The sequence below is a fragment of the Diadema antillarum genome, unplaced genomic scaffold, assembly GCF_040938485.1.
Source record: "Diadema antillarum isolate AM-2024a unplaced genomic scaffold, OU_Dant_1.0 seq00002436_RagTag, whole genome shotgun sequence".
In the NCBI taxonomy this organism is placed as follows: domain Eukaryota; kingdom Metazoa; phylum Echinodermata; class Echinoidea; order Diadematoida; family Diadematidae; genus Diadema; species Diadema antillarum.
Genome location: NW_027273043.1, coordinates 26,096 through 47,387, shown reverse-complemented (window position 1 = coordinate 47,387; position 21,292 = coordinate 26,096). Strand labels below are relative to the sequence as shown.

The window sequence follows — 21,292 nt, the reverse complement described above, 5'->3', positions numbered from 1 at the left end:
AAATATTGGGGTGATGGGGCTGTTTTTCATGCGTTTCTGCAAAGAAATTTGCAGAAAGAAATAATTATGCAGACCGATTTTTCGGCCAACGGCTACCCATGAAAGGGGGAAATGTACCATTCATCGCCGCAGCTTTGAGAATATTACTAGTACATGGGCGTCACCAGGGGGGGTGCGTTGGGTGCGAACGCACCCCCCTTCAGATCCTTTAAAAAAAAAAATAAAAAAAAAATTAGTCTGCGAGCGACCTCAACGCCGGACGCTAAATAATTATTCTTTTCTACTTTTTTTTATATTTTGCACCAGGGACACACACACACACACACACACACACACACACACACACACACACAAAACAATTCGCACCCCTGGTTCTGGCAGCACTGATTTTATACTTATCTATTAGTATTCTACAGTATTTACTATTTATCGACCATACTGTACATCCGTACGATACGGAGCACTTATACACGTTTGCATGTACGTGTGCTACTTACAAGTATGTAGGGTCTATGTACGTTATTTCTGACCAATCCATATTGCCAGCCCAAGAGCGAGCCTTAGCCTCATAAAAAAAAATAAAAAGAAATGGAGGGGCAAGCATATTAATTGCCCCCCCCCCCGTAATCAATAATTCCCGAAATGAGAAGATTTTCTTGCTTTTGAAAGAAAACAAAAATGTTGCCCCCATGAAAATATTGGAAGGCAAGCGCACCATTTGCCCCACCCCACATAATCATAATTCCCGCGATGAAAAGATTTTCTTGCTTTTTTGTTAGAATTCAAGAAATCTGTCCAATTATGTCACCCAAAAGCAATGGCGTAACTACGGAGAGGGGGGGGGGGGGGTGCGGCCCCTCCCAATGCGCTGGTTAAAAAAAAAAGGATTTCCCGAAATAGTAGTTCAAGTGTTAGTAAACTGCTTTTGAATGAAAGGGTGATCCAGAAATAAGATATCTTTCTATGATTTCTTTTAACCATAATTAAATAGGTATATAGTGTGAAACATTGTTCAAAAAGCCCGGACCCGACAAAAGATTGTGATTCCTGGTTGGCATTCTGCATATAAGCAGGATGTGCGCAGTGTACTCAGTACTTCCGAACGAAGAGTCGCTACAATCAGGGGCTTCCACCTCCCTGCTACAATGTTGCGCAATGTGATGTAGAATGTACACCTTTGTACGTTACGCTTCGTTATATCAAAGCTAGATCATTGATTTTGCAGTGTTGCTTTACATACTAGTCTATATATATATATATATATATATATATATATATATATATATATATATATATAAATGTCTTGCATTGCCAATAAAAAGACTTGACCTGGGTTAATTCCTAACTTTTCCATGTATATAATATACACACACACAAACAAACACGCACAATTAGTTTAGGGGATGCTCTAAAGTGCAGATTTTGGACGTCCTTTCAACGCTTGGTCACTTCGACGCCACCTCGCTGGTCATACCTCCCCCAGTCATGAACATAAACCCACACCCTTGACTACCAGTGGCGGATCCAGGGGGTGGGGCGCACCGGGCGTCCCCCCCCCCCTTTAATTTTCAAAGCGAAAAAAAAAATAGCTGCAAACGGCAGTTTGTGGACAGTAAATAATGTCAAATTTTCAAGCTTGCTCGCTCCTCTCGCTTGCATTTAGTCGTAATGCCATTCTCCTGGAGTTGCTGCCAGTAATTGCCGGCAGTTGCGCCTGGTGCGCCCCCCTTAATTTCCAAAGCGAAAAAATATACTTGAAGCTACAAACGGCAGTTTGGGGACTGTAAAATGTCAAAATTTTCAAGCTCGCTCGCTCCGTTCGCTCGCATTTAATCTGTATGCCATTCTTCTGATGTTGCTGCCAGTAATTGCCTGCAGTTGCGCCCGGTGCGCCCCCCCCTTAATTTCCAAAGCGAAAAAATATGGCTAAGAACGGCAGTTTTTAGACTGTAAAATGTAAAATTTTCAAGCTCGCTCTCTTCACTCACTCGCATTCAATCTTTATGCCATTCTTCTGATGTTGCTGCCAGTAATTGCCGGCAGTTGCGCCTGGTGCGCCCCCCCTTAATTTCCAAAGCGAAAAAATATAGCTACAAACGGCAGTTTGGGGAATGTAAAATGTCAAAATTTTCAAGCTCGCTCGCTCCGTTCGCTCGCATTTAATCTTTATGCCATTCTTCTGATGTTGCTGCCAGTAATTGCCTGCAGTTGCGCCCGGTGCGCCCCCCCCCCCTTAATTTCCAAAGCGAAAAAATATGGCTAAGAACGGCAGTTTTTAGACTGTAAAATGTAAAATTTTCAAGCTCGCTCTCTTCGCTCGCTCGCATTTAATCTTTATGCCATTCTTCTGATGTTGCTGCCAGTACTTTGCCTGCAGTTGCGCCCGTTGCGCCTCCCCCCTTAATTTCCAAAGCGAAAAATATGGCTAAGAACGGCAGTTTTTGGACTGTAAAATGCAAAATTTTCAAGCTCGCTCATTCCGCTCGCTCGAATGTAATCATTATGCTCTCTTGATATTGCTGCCAGTATTTGCCAGCAATTGCGCCCGATGCGCCCCCTTAAATTCTAAAGCGAAGAAATATAGCTACAAACGGCAGTTTGTTTGTTTTTTACTGTAAAATGTCAACAATTTCAAGCTCGCTCGCTCGCTCGCTCGCATTTAATTGTTACGCAATTCTCCTGATGTTGCTGCCAGCAATTGCCGGCAGTTGCGCCCGGTGCGCCCCCCCCCCCCCTCCTTTATTTCCAAAGCGAAAAAATATGGCTCCAAAAGGCAGTTTTTAGATTGTAAAATGTCAAAATTTTCAAGCTCGCTCTCTTCGCTCGCTCGCATTTAATTGTTATGCCATTCACCTGATGTTGCTGCCAGTAAAATTGCCAGCAGTTGCGCCCGGTGCGCCCCCCCCCCCTTAATTTCCAAAGCAAAAAAAAAATATGGCTACAAATGGCAGTTTTTGGACTGTAAAATGTCAAAATTTTCAAGCTCGCTCGCTCGCTCGCTCGCATTTAATTGTTATGCAATTCTCCTGATGTTGCTGCCAGTAATTACCGACAGTTGCGCCCCGTTGCGCCCCCACCCCTCCTTTATTTCCAAAGCGAAGAAATATGGCTCCAAACGGCAGTTTTTGGACTGTAAAATGTCAAAAATTTTCAAGCTCGCTCTCTTCGCTCGCTCGCATTTAATTGCTATGCCATTCACCTGATGTTGCTGCCAGTAATTGCCAGCAGTTGCACCCGGTGCGCCCCCCCTTAATTTCCAAAGCAAATAGATATGGCTACAAACGGCAGTTTTTGGACTGTAATGTCAAAAATTTTCAAGCTCGCTCGCTCCCCTCGGTCGCATTTAATTGTTATGCAATTCTCCTGATGTTGCTACCAGTAAATACCGGCAGTTGCACCCGTTGCGCCCCCCCCCCCCCCACGCCTCCTTTACTTCCAAAGCGAAAAAATATGGCTCCAAATGGCAGTTTTGGGACTGTAAAATGTCAAAATTTCCAAACTCGCTCTCTTTGCTCGCTCGCATTTAATTACTATGCAGTTTACCTGATGTTGCTGCCAGTAATTGCCAGCAGTTGCGCCCGGTGCGCCCCCCTTAATTTACAAAGCAAAAAAATATGGCTACAAACGGCAGTTTTTGGACTGTAAAATGTCAAAATTTTCAAGCTCGCTCGCTCCCCTCGCTCGCATGTAGTCGTCATGCCATTCTCCTGATATCGCTGCCAGTAATTTGTCGTTTCACACCGTCATTCCATAATCCATTTATAGGGGGTATACCCTAACCCTTTCCCCGCTTGGTTTCCCTCAAAAAACAGTAAAAGTCTAGGGATTGAGAGCTTCCTATATTCCAAATGTCTGTCCAAAAAATCTCGTAAACATTTAGTGTCAAAACGCACCCCCCTTGAAAAAAAGCTGGTGACGCCCCTGCTAGTATGTGAAGACAAAGTTGTGCGTAAATTGTTTCATAAAGCTGTTCGTATATCAAGTTACGAACAACTTACGAGCGACTGGTGATCACTTTTCGATTGCTATAGTTATTAGAATTTCAATAATTCAGCACAAGAACTGATCACCAGTCGGTCGAAAGTTGTTGGTGACTTTACGAACAGCTTTATGAAACACCCACGAATTCTCGGGCGTGTGCGACGGGCTTTCCATGGTAGTATCGCGTCTCTCGCAGTGCTCCCTCCGTGATCCACACAGTGCATGCCTGCGTGGAGTGTACGTACGTACCAAAGAGTATAGAAGCGCACGCGTGCTCGTACGCTTATACCATGGCTCTACTCTGTTAGTAGCTCCATGCTTTATGCGTAGTACCTTACCCACATATACAATACGGAGGTGGTGTACGTGTTTGTCAATTCGTAACCTACTGCATTGGCGTGGCAGCGCAGCGACAGGCTCACAAATACGACTTCTGAAGACCTTTGCGTGAGACTGACGGTTTGATTAGTTTGGAGTTCGAGTACCAGGTGGGTATTAGTCTGTAAACGCAGGCATGCCTAAACACAGATGTTTGGGTTTTTAGAACAAAATTTCATGTGTGTAGTCGTGGTGCTGTTAGTGTTAGTGACTATAATAAACGTTAGGGTCTATCAGTAGTATCACTCTTATGTGTTCAGTAGTGTCTGGGGACATGCCCATCGTATCACCACAGCTCAGGCCCTATACGTGTACGAAGCTGTTGTAGTGCGTAGACCGTACGTTTAAATGTCAGGAGTATCAGGAAGGAAGTTGCGAAGTTTTTAACGTTAGACCGCGTTTCCTGAATGGACAAGGTGTGAGCCATATCATGATTTGCTATGTAATTACTAGGAAGGCTAAGTTCCAAAGAACCTACTTTAAGAGTTGACGTTGACTAAGAGGGCTTAGCGTTACTCTGGTGATTTGCTTCTGCCAAATCTGGGCGAGATGCGGGCGCCATACTTTAATGCGTAGCTAACACCACGACCAGTAGAGGGCGTATTTTACAGTGCTATATAGCGGTGATTCCTGTCCCCCTTTCCTGTCCCGTAAATATTCCCTGTCCCCCTTTCCTGTCCCGTAAATATTCAATATTGAATGATGCGCCTTTAAGCACCACCAACAACAACAACCCTTTCATTTCACCTTTTTTTATAGGGGGCATGCAGGGGAAGAAATATAACGTTACTTAGCCTGGACCTTGTTTTGTCATACAGAAGTATCATTCCTGTTTAATCATGAAATGTAACTGAAGAGAAGTCATTTATTTTCCAATATGTAGTCCCACAATTACACATCACAAGCTTGACTTTGACCTAATTTCACTGAGTTATGCTGACCGTGTTATAACAATAGGGTTTCCCTGTGCAGATGTGTGCACAGTGAAAAATGTGTTTTTAAGCAAGATTATAAGTTTAAAAGATGGTTTTCCTTTGTTATAAGAATTGTTTAGATTGCAGGAACAGTAAAATAATTTTACAAAGATTTGTATAAAAAATTTGGGTGTTGTGCCTCATATTCCTCTCAAGTACCGGTATGTATTTTCAGAATGTGTGTACCTCACATTATTAGTGGTCTGTCCTTAACACAAGGTCCTCAGGACCAGAAAAATGTGCTTGTTATAATGAAACCTTGTTATATCAGGGTTACAAAAATAATACAATACAAATTGAAATTACAATCTAGGACCACAAAAAAATTACCTTGTTATAGTGAACTTCGTCGTATCAGTGATAATTGTAGAGAGTTCACTGTATAGCCTATACAGGTATTGTTGTAACGTTTGTATTTTTCCTTTCTTTTCTTTCTGCAGGTACTGGTTGCTTTGGAAGGAGATTTATGTTGGTCTTTGTTGAAAGTACGTTTGTGTTTGTGTTTGTTATTTGTTGAATCATCTTCATCCTACATTTCATCTCATACCATTTCACCTTCATCCTTGAATATTCAGTGAATATTCACTGAGATTACATCTGGAAATTCATCCTGGAATTCACGAACTCATCCCTGAAATATCTGAAATATACCTGAAATACCTGAACTTTACCTGAAATACCTTAACTTGAACTTTACCTGAAATACCTTAACTTGAACTTGAAGAAAGCTGAGAACAGAGAACTTCTGAGTGCATGAGAATAAGACAGTATCAGAAGGAGAGAAAGTTTCAGAATCAGAGGCAGAAAGGGTTAGAGTCAAAGAGAAAAAGAGTGAAATCAAAGAGAGGAAGAGTGAGAGTTGACGAAAAAGGAGTAAAAATTAAGCAGAATAACAGAGTTTTAAAGAGTGTTTGAATGAAAGAGTGCATTCTTTAAAAGGATAGTTAAAAACTGGAAAGAGAATTGTCCTAGAGAAGGCGAGAAGTTTGCTGGAAACTTGAAAATAGAAACAGTTAATTTGAGAAAAGGTGTTTAAGAGTCCAGATTACACTGAAAGATTATTAAAGAGTGCCGTCATAAGACGAAAGCATTATAGTGTTGTAAACTAATTGGGGTAGACAAAATTTGCACCTTCAAGGATTATTTGATATTTGATATATTCTGCATTGAAAGTTGCTGCAAATAAATCAACTACAGTTGGCAAGAGCTAATAGCTAGGAGTTGAAATTTTGAAGGAATTGTTAAAAGTGTGAGAAACAATTTATGAGGTGAGGCGAGAAGTATACTAAAAATTTTATGTAAAAATATTTTTTGGTATCTTGAGTCTTGAATTTTCGTTAATTGTTAATAGGATAAAAGAATAATTGAAGAGCGCCATCTTCAGATAAAAGCATTTTAGTCATAGTAAATGAAGGGAGAGACGTTAATATTGCACCTTAAAGGGCTATTTATAAATATTGGGCTGTGAAAACAAAAGCACAATTAGTAAAAGACATACCTTTATTGCAAAAGGAGTCATCTCAAAACAGAAACATTACTGTTTCTTTAATTGTCAGTGAAGACAAAGAATAATTGGTGAAATTGAAATTTTTGTTGCGAAAGACCCTACCCTAAGAGAAAAACATATAAGGGAGACCGATTATTGTGCAGTTAAGGCAAAAGCATAATTGGTAAAATTGTAACCTTTTTTACAAAGAGCATAATCTCGAGATAAAGGCATAATTTAGTCAAATCAAATGTTAGAGAATTGAAGCTGAAATTTCTGTTGGCAGATATCGTAAAAGGAAATTGGCATAGCTTTTCTATAAAGTAGGAATTGAAGCACGTAACAGACAAAGAGTGCCACCTGTTGCTAGAAACAAGCAAACATTGTAGAAATATCCCCACCTGTTGGTAGAAACATTATATGGATCGGTGTTGCAGCTTACTGCTGGAATTTGTATTGCAGTGAAATATAGTACATGTACTGTACACATGTATTAGTGCAACTTTCAAAGCTATTCAATCCGACAATTTTGTTACCAATCGCAGTACTAGTGGAGTAGGTGTGATTCATAAAAGTATAGTGATTCAAGGAATATAACTGTGTTGATTGACAGTTGATTGATATACATTTATTTAGTAATAGGTACCATTATACTTTCAAAGATTCGAAAGCCCTGTAGTTTGACAATGGAAGCAAGTGAATTCAAGATTGTTATTGGTGATATCCTAGATATCCTCCATAGTTGTGACTTGATGAGAAATGTAGAGGTCAGTGAATGTGATGCATGTTGCAGTGTGATCAATGAAAATGAAAGCAGAGTACCATGTGAGGATTGTGGCAAGCAGTTTCATGTGATGTGTACAGGAACTATTTCTCATGAGGCTAGAATGTGTGATGCAAGGTTGATTTGGATATGTTCAGCATGTGGAAGCAATAATATTGCCCATCGCATCTTTGACAAAATTGGCATTCCTTGTCATTTCAATAGATACGAACTTCTCGAAGACCTTGGTGATGAAGATTTTCATGTTGATGTTTCACTTACATCACGCAAGAGCAACCAGAGAAAGAAACCAACGAAGATGAGACTGAAAAAGAGGTATGTGAGAAGAAAGAACAAACGTGGTGTTCTAGAAATGACAAATGTGTGTGTGGAGGAAAGAGCAAATTGTGACAGAGATGAATCAGATCCGACATTCATCTCAAATCTCACTAGGAGGCAATTTGAACCATTAGAAACTGCAGTTGATGATGGTTGGACAACTGTGAAATCAAGGAAGACAAAAGTGATTGAGAAGGCCAAACTGACAACATCCCAAACAATGACTAACAATCCTAAGACCAAGACCAATAACAAGAGCACAGTGAGATCAGTAAATGGTGTGATTCTCCAACCTGGCGTGACCTACATTGGCAAAGCAATGAAAGGCTACTATCTTGAAAAACAGAGAAGAGCCAAGACCAGCAAAGGCAAAAAATCAAAAGTAGAAACAAGGCAAGAAGAACATGGTGAACTCGTGAAGCGAAATATGAATCGAAACTTGGACACAGAACGAAATGATAGTCTGCAGGTGTATACTGAATCTGTATTGAATGTATATTCAAAGTGTGTTCAGTCACCTCATGTTATGGCAAAATACTCTGAGCAAATCTATGCAAAAACACAGAGAAGTTGGGCTGATGTGGCTAAAAGCACTCCGAATATGACTAATGGATGTTTCGTACTGAGTGGTGATCAGGCTACATGTGTCTCTGTCCTTTCCACAGACATTGAAAAAGAAGTTTGGAATGTAAACAGGCTCTATGGAGGTGGAAATGCACGGCAACCAAGAAAGAAAGGTCGTTTCACGAAGATCCGCAACAAACAAAGTGTGCCAGTGGTTAAAAATGCTGACTCACAGGTGCGTAACAATGAAAAGGTGAAACATGACATTTTTGAAGGAGAACATGCAGCAAAGAATGAAAAGTTGTGTAAGAATGAAATATCTGACCGTGAGGACAGTAATTCCACAAATAGAGACAACACAGGCTCGAATGATATGTCCAAAGTGAAGTGTGACAGAATCCACGATATGCATGAACTAAACCCATGTTACAGCGAAACAAAAGATGTTGAAGGTGACAGTCAAATATCAGTGAATGAATTGTTCTCTGTGAATTCTACTACAAATGTAAATGTTCACTCTCCGTGTCACAAACCTGTTTCAGGTATGCAAAACATGTGTGTTCAAGTTTGTAATGAATCAATATTCCTGCCTGAACGTGAAAAAACTATTAATCCATCTGATTGCATAGTAATGAATGCTGGTTCTGCAAATAGTGTTGACCACCATAATTCATATGATGTTCAAGAATCGTCTGTACTTATATTAGATGGTGAACCAGCTGCAAATGATTTAGAGACTGAAGAACGTGTCTGTAAGCCTGTTTCTCTTTCAGATTCAGAATATGATAGAAGGCAATCATATCCTCTGACTAAAACAATCGCACAAGGAAATTTTAATCAAGGTGATCAACGATTTGGTTATACTGCTGGCAAACAATGTGCATGTAATTCTATTGTGGCAGTTCTCTACATTCAAACAAAGAATGGAATCGAAATGAGACCTCGTGATCTTGATCAGATTCTGACACTTGGGAATGAGTTGTATTATTACATAAAGAAGGATTCACAACTGAATGAAGAGCTTGTAATGATAGATGAATTACCGAAGGAACTTCATATTCTGGATGAAAAATTTCAAATAACCTATGGTGAATCGAAATATGGAGTGTTGGAAGGAGATCAAAACAATTTGTCAAATTTTGGTGCTTTGCCATTGAGTCAAGCATTAGAACAAGAACTGTGCCGATATGATGCATGTCTTATGAATTTTGCTGAGAGTACATTTGCAATCATTAGGCATCACAGTGGTTATTATGTGTTTGATTCTCATTCCAGAAGTCATGATGGATACTTGGTACAAGATGGATGCAGTGTCTTGCTTAGCATTTCATCATGGCAAGGTATACAGGTACACTGTTTGAATTTGGCAAAATCTATGGCATGTGATTTACGTACTACTCAGTTTGAATTAACCGGTCTGGCAGTAGAATTCAATTCTAAGAAAAATGTATTGACAACTAGTGGCTCTAAGAGATCAAAGACCCTAAATACTGCGTGTGGGAATATAAATGATCAAAACAGCGACTATTCGCAACATTGTCATCATATTGAAAGAAATCTGAGTTATAGTGATGAGACTCAAAATGTAACAATAAAGGAAACCAGAGTTAATGTAAGCAGTGATGACTATGGAAGTGAGAATGAAGTTGAATTTGTTTCACTTGAAAAGACAACACAAAGAAGAGATAGAAACTTCAAATTTGCACCAATTACATATGTAGACAAGCAGTGTTTGTGCAATAGATTAAATGTCAATTACTGTGGCGCAGCCAGTGAACCAGTGGAAGATACAAATGAAAATTTGTGTATGAGGAAACCTGTAAATATCAAGAGAGTTATGGGTGATGGCAACTGCTTTTACAGAAGTATTTCTCATGTAGTTATTGGCAGTGAAGGAAACCATTTCATGCTCAGGAAATCCAATGTGGCACATTTACTGGAAACGGGTGATTTATTTAAAAATTTAATTAACACAGTGAAATATCAGAATGTCAGGGACTTTGTACTTCAAGAGAAATTGATGGATTTAGGAACATGGGCTGGTCACACTGATATTAGTTCAATGGCACATATGCTAGATTGTGATATATATGTGTATGATGATCGTACAAAAAATTGGCAAATTTTGTCTGCAAGGAAACCGGGGTACTATAACAAGGTAACAACTGAAAGAGGCATATATATTGTGTTCACTGGAAGCAATCATTTTGATGTAGTTGAAAGTGTAACTGCTGTTCAGTCTAGTACTTTGGATGAAAAATTAAGTGTGTTTCATGTGAATTCAGATGCAAATGTGGAAAGTAAAAAAGAAAGTCATCATGAATCATCTAAGGCTACCGAAAACTTGACATTGAAGAAAGGCAGTGTTAGAGTGAAGAAAATGATGTCCAAACAAATAATGGTGTCAAACTTGCAAGAGACACAAATTCCATTACAAAACACATGTCAACAGACAGTAGTCGATGTTGATGCATCCGAGGTGAAGCAAGTGGGAGAAATTAAAAAGATTAATCTCATGTACACACCTGTGAATAAATTTGACAGAGAGAAGTTTTGTTGCAAATTAGGCATAAAGGTTAATGACAAATGTAGCAGTAATGATGTGCCAAAAGATATGGTGGAAAATGGTAATATTACTGTCCTGTCACAACCATTAACTATCTATAAAATTAGTGGTGATGGAAATTGCTTTTACAGAGCTATGTCATATGTCACATGTGGCAAGGAAGATTCACACCGTGATGTTCGAAAAGCAACAGTTATGCATATTTTACAAAACAAGCAAGATTATGTAAGCCTTTTAAAATCAGGATACACAGATGTTGTAAAATACATTGCAAAGGAAAGAGTATTCAACAATGGCACATGGGCTACAGAATTGGAAATAATGGCCTTATCAAATCTACTAGATACTGATATTTATACATATGAAGAAAACTGTTCAAAATGGAAATTATTTGGTGCAAGCAAACTTCAGTTTGGAATTGTTACATCACAAAGAGGTGTTTACTTGCAACACACAAATGGCAATCATTACGATGTTGTAGAGTCTGTATGTCCAAGGATCCAAACATTAAGTTCATGCCAAAACTTGTCAAGACCACAAAACATTACCGCTATGGAAACGCCTGTGACAAGAAAGAGAAGACTCACAACTGAGAGAAAAGTTACGAAACAAGTCGGTGATTGTCAAATAAATGTATTGAACAATGAAGTTTTAGAGGATGACATTGAACGTGCTGTTAAAATGAGTAGGCATACTGAAGAATCTGAAGAAGTTGAAACTACAAGGCAAACTACAAAAAGGAAAAAACAAAGAAAAAAAAGTAATGCAAATATTACCAGACGAAAAAATAGAGATCGAATGAGAGCACAGAGAGAAAAGAAAAAAAATGAGCAAAGACAGTTAGAAATAGAATGTTTATCAGATGTTCAGCCTTTTCTATTCCGCAAACTAAAAAATGCAGCTGCAAAGAAAGTAAAATATCAAACAGATGAACCTTACCGGTTCGAAAAGAGAAGAGAAATTAAGGAGAGACAAAGAAACAGGTACTTGTTCGATCCTACTTACAGAGAAAATGTCAAGAGAGCAATGAGCAGAAAGATGAGAGCTAGATATCAACGCAATGCTTTATTAAGAGAAAAAATCAAGAAAATGATGAGGACAAAGATGAAAGCTAGATACCAAAATGATGCTTCATTTCGAGAAAAAATTAAGAAAAGGATGAGAACAAAGATGAAAGCCAAATATCAAAACAGTGCTTCATTCAGAAAAAGGCTGAAGACAATGAGGAAAGTAAACTATGGGTGCAATGTTCTACATAGAGAAAGGCTTAAGAAAATGAGGAAAGCTAGATATCAAAACAATGCTTTATTCAGAGAGAGGCGTAAGAAAATTATGAGGAAAGTTTCAAACATTAAGTACAAGACAAATTTTTTGTACAGACAGCAGGTTGCAATGAGAAACATGAAACGAAAAAAACAAGAAAAAATGAATATGAGAAATTGTGACCATGTTTTGAAAAAATTTAGGGAAATTGTTTCACACGGCCCTGAATATGTATGTTGCGTATGTTTGAAATTATTATTCAAGAATCAAGTATTGAAGTGTACAAAAGCAAAATATAACGATTTGAGGTGCTTAAAGGAGGAGTATTTACATACATGCAGCGATGACTGTGATATTGACTGTCAAATAGTAAAGTCATCAAGAAATTTTTTATGGGTTTGTTACACTTGCCACAGGAAATTATTAGCTGGTAATATGCCTGCTGAAGCTAGCAGAAATAATTTAGAATTACGTGCTATTCCTGCGGAACTTGGAAATCTGAATCAGTTGGAAACACATTTGATTGCACTAAACATTCCATTTATGAAAGTTTTGAATTTGCCTAAAGGAGGACAATATGGAGTGCATGGCCCAACAGTTTGTGTACCTTCACGCACAAATGAAACTGTAAAGATATTACCTCGACCGGAGACTGATGATCAATTAATTCGCGTAAAGCTAAAGAGGAAACTGTCATATAAAGGACATTATGAATATCAGTTTGTCAAGAAAAACAATGTCCTAGCTGCATTGGAATATTTGAAAAAGAATAATAAGTGGTATTCTGATATTGCTATTGATAGCGAATGGGACTCTGATTTATCAGACAAAAATAGTAAAACAGCTTGTGGTAAACTATTTGATTTAAGTGAAACTAATGATGATGATGATGATATAGAGGATGATCAAGATGGACGATTACAAGGCATTCAGTTGGGCACATGTTTGCAGAAGGTCGATATGAGACAAGAAGTGCTTGATCAGTTTTTTGATGATATTATATGCTGTGCTCCTTGTGAAAAGAATAGTCCTGTGTCACTATTGATGGATGAGAGTAATGAGGCAAAATGTTTTCCTGCTCTGTTTCCAACAGGCCAGCCAACATTTCATGATACCAGGTACATTAAAGTAACACTTGGTCGTTATTTGCATAATCGTTTGATGCATGTAGACAACAGATTTGCAAAAAATACAGAATATATTTTCTATGCTCAGTGTATTTATGAACTGCAACAAATACTTTCTAGTGTTTCTATAGCTGTCAGAAAAAGCTCAGAGAAAATAGATAATTCCACATTGATGCGATGTTCAGATCTAAAGGATGCAAGAAAACTTCATGAGATACTGGATTCGAATAAAGGATATAAATTTCTGAAACAAATACGAGGAACACCTCCATACTGGCAATCTACACAGAAAGATGTATTAGCAATGGTTAGACAACTTGGAAAGCCTACATGGTTTGCATCATTTTCATCAGCTGAAATGAGATGGCCTGAAGTTATTAACACATTGCTAAATCAACAAGGTGATGGGAGAAAAGCAAGTGATCTGGATTGGACAGATAAGTGTAATTTATTAAAATCAAATCCAGTGACAGTAGCTCGTATGTTTGATAAACGCTTTCATGCATTTTTGAACAGAGTGATTCTTTCTGAGGCAGAACCTATTGGCAAGATAATTGACTATTTTTACAGGATTGAATTTCAACAGAGAGGATCTCCACATACACACTGTTTATTCTGGGTTGAAAATGCACCTAATTTGGGTGTCGAGAAAGATGAAACTGTCATAGATTTTATTGATAAGTATATTTCATGCAACATTCCATGTGAGGATGAAGATGAAGAACTGTATGAAATAGTGAAGAATGTTCAGCTTCACTCAAAGAAACATTCAAAATCATGCAAGAAAAAGGGAACCTCCTGTAGATTTAATTTTCCAAGACCACCTTCTGAGAAAACATTTGTTGTGAAGCCTGATGATAATCCAGAAGTTACAGATGAGGCTCAAGATGTTCTGTCTGCAGTAAAGAATTCATCATGTGTGGAAGGCAAATATGATAATGCTAGGCAGCTCTTTGAAGCTCTTGGGATGTCTCAAAAGGAATTTGAAGATGCCTATAATGCTGTAGCTACAAAAGAAGATGTAGTCATGAAAAGAGATCCAAAAGATATATGGGTTAATCAATATAATTCATTCTTACTCAGAGCTTGGAATGCCAATATGGATTTGCAGTATATAACAAATGAGTATGCCTGCATTGTTTATGTTGTGTCATACATGTCAAAAGCAGAAAGAGAAATGAGTTTGCTCTTGAAAAATGCTGAAAGTGAAATGAGAGAGGGCAATGAAGATGCTCGAAAGAGTATGAAAGAAATAGGACATGTGTATATGCAAAACCGTGAAGTTTCAGCACAAGAAAGTGTGTATCGTGTTTGTGGCCTGAGATTGAAAGAGTGCTCAAGAAAAGTAGAGTTTATACCTGTTGGACCAAACCCTGTGAGAATGAGTCTACCACTGAGTGTTATTCAAAGCAGACGAGACGATGATGATAGGAGCCCATGGATGCCAAGCAGAATTGATAAATATAAAGCCCGACCTGATGGTTTTGAATTTGAAAATATGTGTTTAGCCACATTTTGTTCAAAGTATAGACTACTCAGTGAATCTGATATAAAGGGTAAGAAACAGAAACAGAGTGTGTTTAAATTGAGAGATCAGCTGGGCTATATACAAAAAAGAACAAGAACCAATGATGCTGTAGTGAGATACCCTCGTTTTTCACCGACTGTAACCCCAGAAAAATATTATCAGAGTATATTGCAACTATTTTTGCCATATCGTACTGATAAACAGTTAAAACCTGACCAATTTTTGACATATGAGGAATTTTATCAAAATGGATCTGTTCGAATGTTTAATAAGAATTTGGAAAGTGTCAAAAGTATTGCCAATGAAAATCTCAGGCAGTATGAAAAAAACGCTGATACAATTGATCAGGCACAAGAATATCTTGAGAAATTTGGTGCACAAGAAGATGCATGGGGATTACTCTGTCCAGAAACAGAAGTTGAAAGACATGAAACAGCTAAAATCCATGTAGAAGTTGAAGATGCTGACAATGAGTTTAGAATCCCAGATCTTGAATCTAAATCTCAGGAGAAAGAGTCATATGGCATAGAATTTCGATCATGTAGCATTTCGAGAGAAGACAGTAATGTCTTATTAAGAACTTTAAACAGCAAGCAGCAAAAAGTGTTCTACAAAATACGACAATGGTGTCTTGACAGAGTTAATGGAAAAGAAGCCACACCGTTTCAGATATTTGTGACAGGTGGTGCTGGAACAGGAAAAAGTCATCTGGTGAAATGCATATGTAATGAAGGGACAAGAATTCTAGGTAAAATGATGCATAATCCAGATGATCTTTCAATTATGAAAGTAGCTCCAACTGGAATTGCAGCCTACAATATTGATGGTAGTACTATTCATAATGCACTGTCCATACCCATTTCTGCTTCATTACCTTATCAACCCCTTGGAGAAGAAAAGATAAGTCATTTACGTACTCAGCTGGGCCAATTACAGATACTAATAATTGATGAAATATCCATGGTTGATCAGAAGCTACTGTGGTATGTACATGGACGTTTAAGGCAAATAAAGCAGACGCGTGATGATGCTCCATTTGGAAAGGTTTCAGTTATTGCAGTTGGAGATTTTTATCAGTTACCCCCAGTAAAAGGTACTCCTTTGTATAAAGATACATTGCAAAGTTCTTTATGGACAGACAACTTCTCTATGATTAACTTGGATGAAATAATGAGACAAAAGGATGATGCAGACTTTGCTGTTCTTTTGAACAAATTAAGGGTAAAAGAAAAGAAAGATGAATTATCAAGTGATGATTTTGCAGTTCTTCAATCATGCCAAACTGGAGAGCAATGTGAGGATGCACTGCATATATATTCTTCAAACAAACAAGTAAATGACTGGAATAAAATAATGCTTCACAAGAAATGCACAAATATCATCTGTCTTGATGCAGAAGATTTTGAACTTGGCGATAAGGGTAAAAACAAAGCATGTGACAAGCCACGGAGATGTACTAAAGCTTCTTTGCCAGCATATCTTTGGGTTGCTGAAAATTCTAGAGTGATGCTGATCAAAAATGTGAATGTGACCAAAGGTTTATCAAATGGCTGCATTGGCACTGTAACTGACTTAGTAAGAGTAAATGAAAATGCCAGACCCTCAAGTGTGCTTGTGAAATTTGACAATGAAAAAGTAGGAACACAGTCAATAGAAATGCAACAGGAATCAATTGGGAAAAAATATACGAGGAAACAATTTCCCTTGAAATTAGCATATGCATGCACAATACATAAAGTACAGGGCATGACAATGGAAAAAGCTGTTGTTTCTCTGAAAAATATATTTTTGCCCGGACAAGCATATGTTGCTCTGAGCCGTGTCACATCAATACGTGGACTAACTATTGAAGATTTTGATCCCAAAGTTATATATTGCAATCCAACTGTTAAAGAAAGTTTAGAAAACATGCCAACATTTGTTGATGAAAAGAGCTTTGATAATGATGTTTCTGTTGCGACTCTGAATATAATGCTACATAACATTCAAGGTCTTAAAGCACATTTCAAAGATATCCAATCAAACCTCCTATGTAGAAATTCTGATATTATTTGTTTAACTGAAACTTGGCTTAATGATGACATTTTTGATGTGAATTTAGATCATTTTAAAATGTACAATCAACCTCGGTCAAAATCTTATTCAGATGAAAGTCCCTTATTTTCGGCACTGAAAAATCAAGCACATGGTGGAGTTGCAGTGTACAGTAAAATCAAATCTATTAGTAGGCTGGATTTACATGTCAATAATCTAGAATATATTACATTTGCAGTAACTTGTCCTTCATGTCTCATTTCTGTGATATATAGACCTCCCAGATATGATAAGAAACAATTTTGTGAGAAACTGAAGAGACTACTCGTAGAATTGCAGCAGAGAAGTACGAAACGCATAGTTATTGGTGACTTCAATGAAAATCTCAGACAAGGTTCAAGTGATTCATGTGTGCATAAATTGATGTATTCTTACGGATATCAACAACATGTACTTGATGCTACAACAGAAGGTAATACATTGATTGATCATGTATATAGCACAGGTATAGACTCACTTCATGTTGAAGTTATTCCACTTTACTACAGTTACCATGAGGCTATCAGAATACAGTTCTGATGAGTGATGTCTTGAGTTTACGCAAAGTAATGTGGCACATATATTCAAATCAATTGATATTTATTTTCTTTTGTCATCATATTTCCTTTTGTAATACAGAATGAGGAAAATAAAAAAGTGTGAATAGGACAGAGCATACAGCAATTCAAAAACAAATGAGTAGAAGTGATACTTATGATCAATACTGAGGTGTTTGAAGTTAAAAAAAAAAATTGCAATGAGTAAAACATGTGAAGTATGGAGGGTTCCACTGGGAAGATTATGCTTGTGAATATGAAACAAGACTTCAACAAAAGTATGACTACTAGTACTACAGAAAACAGCGACATTATGAGACAGAAAGTGACAATTCAGTGATTATAGACTTCCTAAATATGACCCAAAAATAATGTGAGAAATTATGGAAATTAGTTGTTGAATTGCACCAAATAAGCACAAAAAGCATAGTTATTGGTGAATTTAATGAAATTCTCAGACAAGGTTCAAGTGATTTGCTTGGCATAATTTGATGTGTTCTTATGAATATCAACAACATGAAGTTGATGCTACAACAGAAGGTGGCACATTTATCGGTCATGTATGTAGTATAGGTATTAATGATCTCACCATTGAAGTTATTCGCCTTTACTACAGTTACCATGAAGCTATTTGAATACTGTTTCACTGAACTTGTTTTTACTAATAACATTAGATGTTTATTCAAGGTTTTTTTCACAATGCTGAAATCAAATGAAATATATTTTCATCTTTCATCATACATATTTTTATGATGTTATGGAGAATAGATGAAATATGATGAATGAAATGAACAGAATGTTCAACAGTAGTGAAACCTTATGATAATATTAAATTGTAATGAATACTGAAGTGATTGAAGTGAGGAAAACAGTGTGCCATGAGCAAAGTGTGCAAAGGGTGGAGAGATCCACTGAAGCGACCTTGATTGTGCACAGGAAACAAAACTTGGGCAACAATAAAAGTACTACATAACACATTGACATTATAAAGAAAAAATAAATAGACAACGACAAGAGCATGCAACAGAAACAATGATCTTTGATTGCTTGTTGAAAGAAATGTGGGCTTGCATGTCAAGAAGAAGGAAAAACACATAAATTGTGTAATTGCAAAAATGATTTAAAGGACTGTAATTATAATGTTACATGTATGTCAGCAATAGTGGTGATATTAAAAATTTATGAAGTGGTAATGCTGAATCTAGGTGAGAATTATCAACCCTTTTCACAAAGCAGTAGCTGAGCTGGTAGTTGCTCTTCTCTAAATATCATTGTTGGAAATGTAACTATAAAAGGAAGATACAAGTTCAGTATGGAACAGAAATAAAACAAAAGACAGAAAATGGAATTGAAATAGAATAGACAAAGAATAAAAATAGAACAGGCACAACAGAAATAAAACATAGCCCAGAAAATGACAGTGCAGAAAGGTAGATTTTGGCATAATAATCATTTTGAAAAATATTTTTTTTCAGAGAATTAAATGCTGATAATGATAAGTTTGTGTTACTATTTGATGAGCGTTTAGAGCTGAGGAAAATCAAATTGTAAATGCTGATGAAAGTGCTTTGAAATAAATGGAAAAAGTAGGAGTTGCATTTATATGTGCAAAACCTGATCAATAGGCATATGTTGTAATTGATAGAAATGAATATTTCACCAGAGAAGATAGAGTGAAATCCATGAGTGATCATGTATGTGGTGCAAGAATTGTATTTATTACGTAAACATTATGAGCTACATAGCACAAGTTTTGATTGATTTCATGCAAATTTATGAAAAATGTTTTGAGTTTTCAAACCCCTGTTTCTCAAACATTTGCTTTCATTGATTGATGTCATTGTTTCTCTTTAGCACCCATGGTAGTGAGAATAAAGCACTGGCCAAAATGAAAAAAGCATCAATTAGGTGTATTTCATCTAGGTGTTTATGGCTAACATCTTTATGTCTTTACATTTGCCTGGTGAATGATGAACTGGTCTGTGCTTGTGCCGCAATCATGTCCAGCCTTGTACCCAAGTGTTTCCACCGGTGAGTTTTATTTCTTTTTTGCTTTTTTTTCCCCCTACTTTTTGTCAGATTTGTATGCATTTAACTTTTCACACAACTTTTTGACAAAATCAGGCTCAATCATACTCAGTGTTCAAATTAAATTCTCACAATAATCTCTCCAGGTGTGTTTTTAAGCTGTATTAGCATAACCTGTAGAATTATGCATACACAGGTGTTTCTTCAGAATTATTTTTTTTTCCCCTGAAATGTTTGTAATATATGTTCTATCATCTAAAGTCTGTGATCTGAAACAGTTTGTTAATTCCATATTACATTTATGAAATGTTATTCACATATTCCTTATTCTTATAAATGTGACTGTACAAGTGTAGTTTTGTTCTGTCCAATTTACATCGTAGCTAAACATGATATACATCCAGAGAACTATGATGTATATGCTGTACTCCTGTAAGAGAAATAGGTGTATGTATTCATGAAAAGAAAGGTTAACATAAAAGGTGATGTGATGTTATGTGAAGTTGTGAATGTTTCAGTACAGTTGTGTTCGCAAGTTATGACTACAAGAAATTGGTTGTATCTGTCTAAAATATGTAAAACATAATGTAACTTTCTTCGTAACATTTGTGATAATGATATTTATGTTCTCCCATTCTAACAACACATATTTCAGTTCTTTCATTTTATCGATGTTAAAAGATAAGCAGTGTACTTCATTTGTAACAGTATGTTGTTTATGTATTTTAAAGCAGGGTCTTGACCAACAGAGAGAACACACCAGCTTTGCTTTGCAACGTTGGTGTAGCACAGGGAGTAGAACTCTACTGGTTAAAGGCTCAAAACCAGTCAATTGGACCAGGTGTGGATCGCATCTATTTCAACTGTGTGGACAGCTGTCAATCTTGGATCAAACTTGGTTGACATGCAAGCACTTCATATCAGATGATAACAGATGAGCAACGTAATAGTTTCTCAGGACTTCCACTCTCTTCCATCTACAATAATTCTAAGCACAGTGAACAGTATGCATGATAAATGCAAAAGCAAAGGGTATAAATGTAATTGAAGTATTGTGGAATGATTTACGCAACATAAAATACCTCAATAATTATTAATTTTATGTTTATGTGGTGGTAATCAGATCATGTGTAGTATTGGAAGGTACGGTAAGTTAGCCATAGTGGCATGTTAAGCCACCGTCCCTGGAGACACTCAAGTGGTAACGTGTTAATGACCCATAGCATAATCATTTACACCACCATATTGTTTTCGTGATTGACACAGAAACGTCTTTGATTAAGGGCAAAACCAAAATGTAGACCATAAAAGTAGAAGTATGTGAAATGCAAATGTGCAGTATTTTTACATTTTTCCATTATGGATCAAAGCTATGACTTAGATATTAGATGATGATTGTGAGAAGCAAGTGTGGGTCTTTTTTTCTGTTTTATCCTTTGAATAATTGCAAAGATGCAAAGTTTAAAAAAAATTAACAACAAGATTTTCATGACTTAGTGTCTTTGCGCTCGCGCAAACGAGAAGGGTATTCCCCCTCCCACAGTAAGGAGCCTTTTTTAAATTTGTAGCTGTTAATAAAGGATCTGGTGCATAATTAAGTGACTATTGTTTGCTAATTTGGCATGATGAAGGGAAATACACCTTCAATTGCAAGCATCACTTCAA

At 37.1% G+C, this 21,292-nt stretch overlaps 1 long non-coding RNA gene across 2 annotated transcripts; it reads left to right on the top strand.

Annotated features, from left to right (window-relative positions):
* The first annotated feature begins 4,196 nt into the window (after positions 1 to 4,196).
* On the top strand, positions 4,197 to 20,390 carry LOC139714795 (uncharacterized). Of its 2 annotated transcripts, XR_011709757.1 has the most exons (6): positions 4,197 to 4,469; positions 5,774 to 5,818; positions 7,808 to 7,918; positions 8,587 to 8,720; positions 9,761 to 19,630; positions 20,362 to 20,390. It is a non-coding gene; the product is annotated as an uncharacterized lncRNA (long non-coding RNA). The 2 variants fall into 2 exon arrangements; XR_011709756.1 differs by lacking the exon at positions 20,362 to 20,390 and having other exon boundaries at positions 4,239 to 4,469; positions 9,761 to 19,844.
* The last annotated feature ends 902 nt before the right edge of the window (positions 20,391 to 21,292 follow it).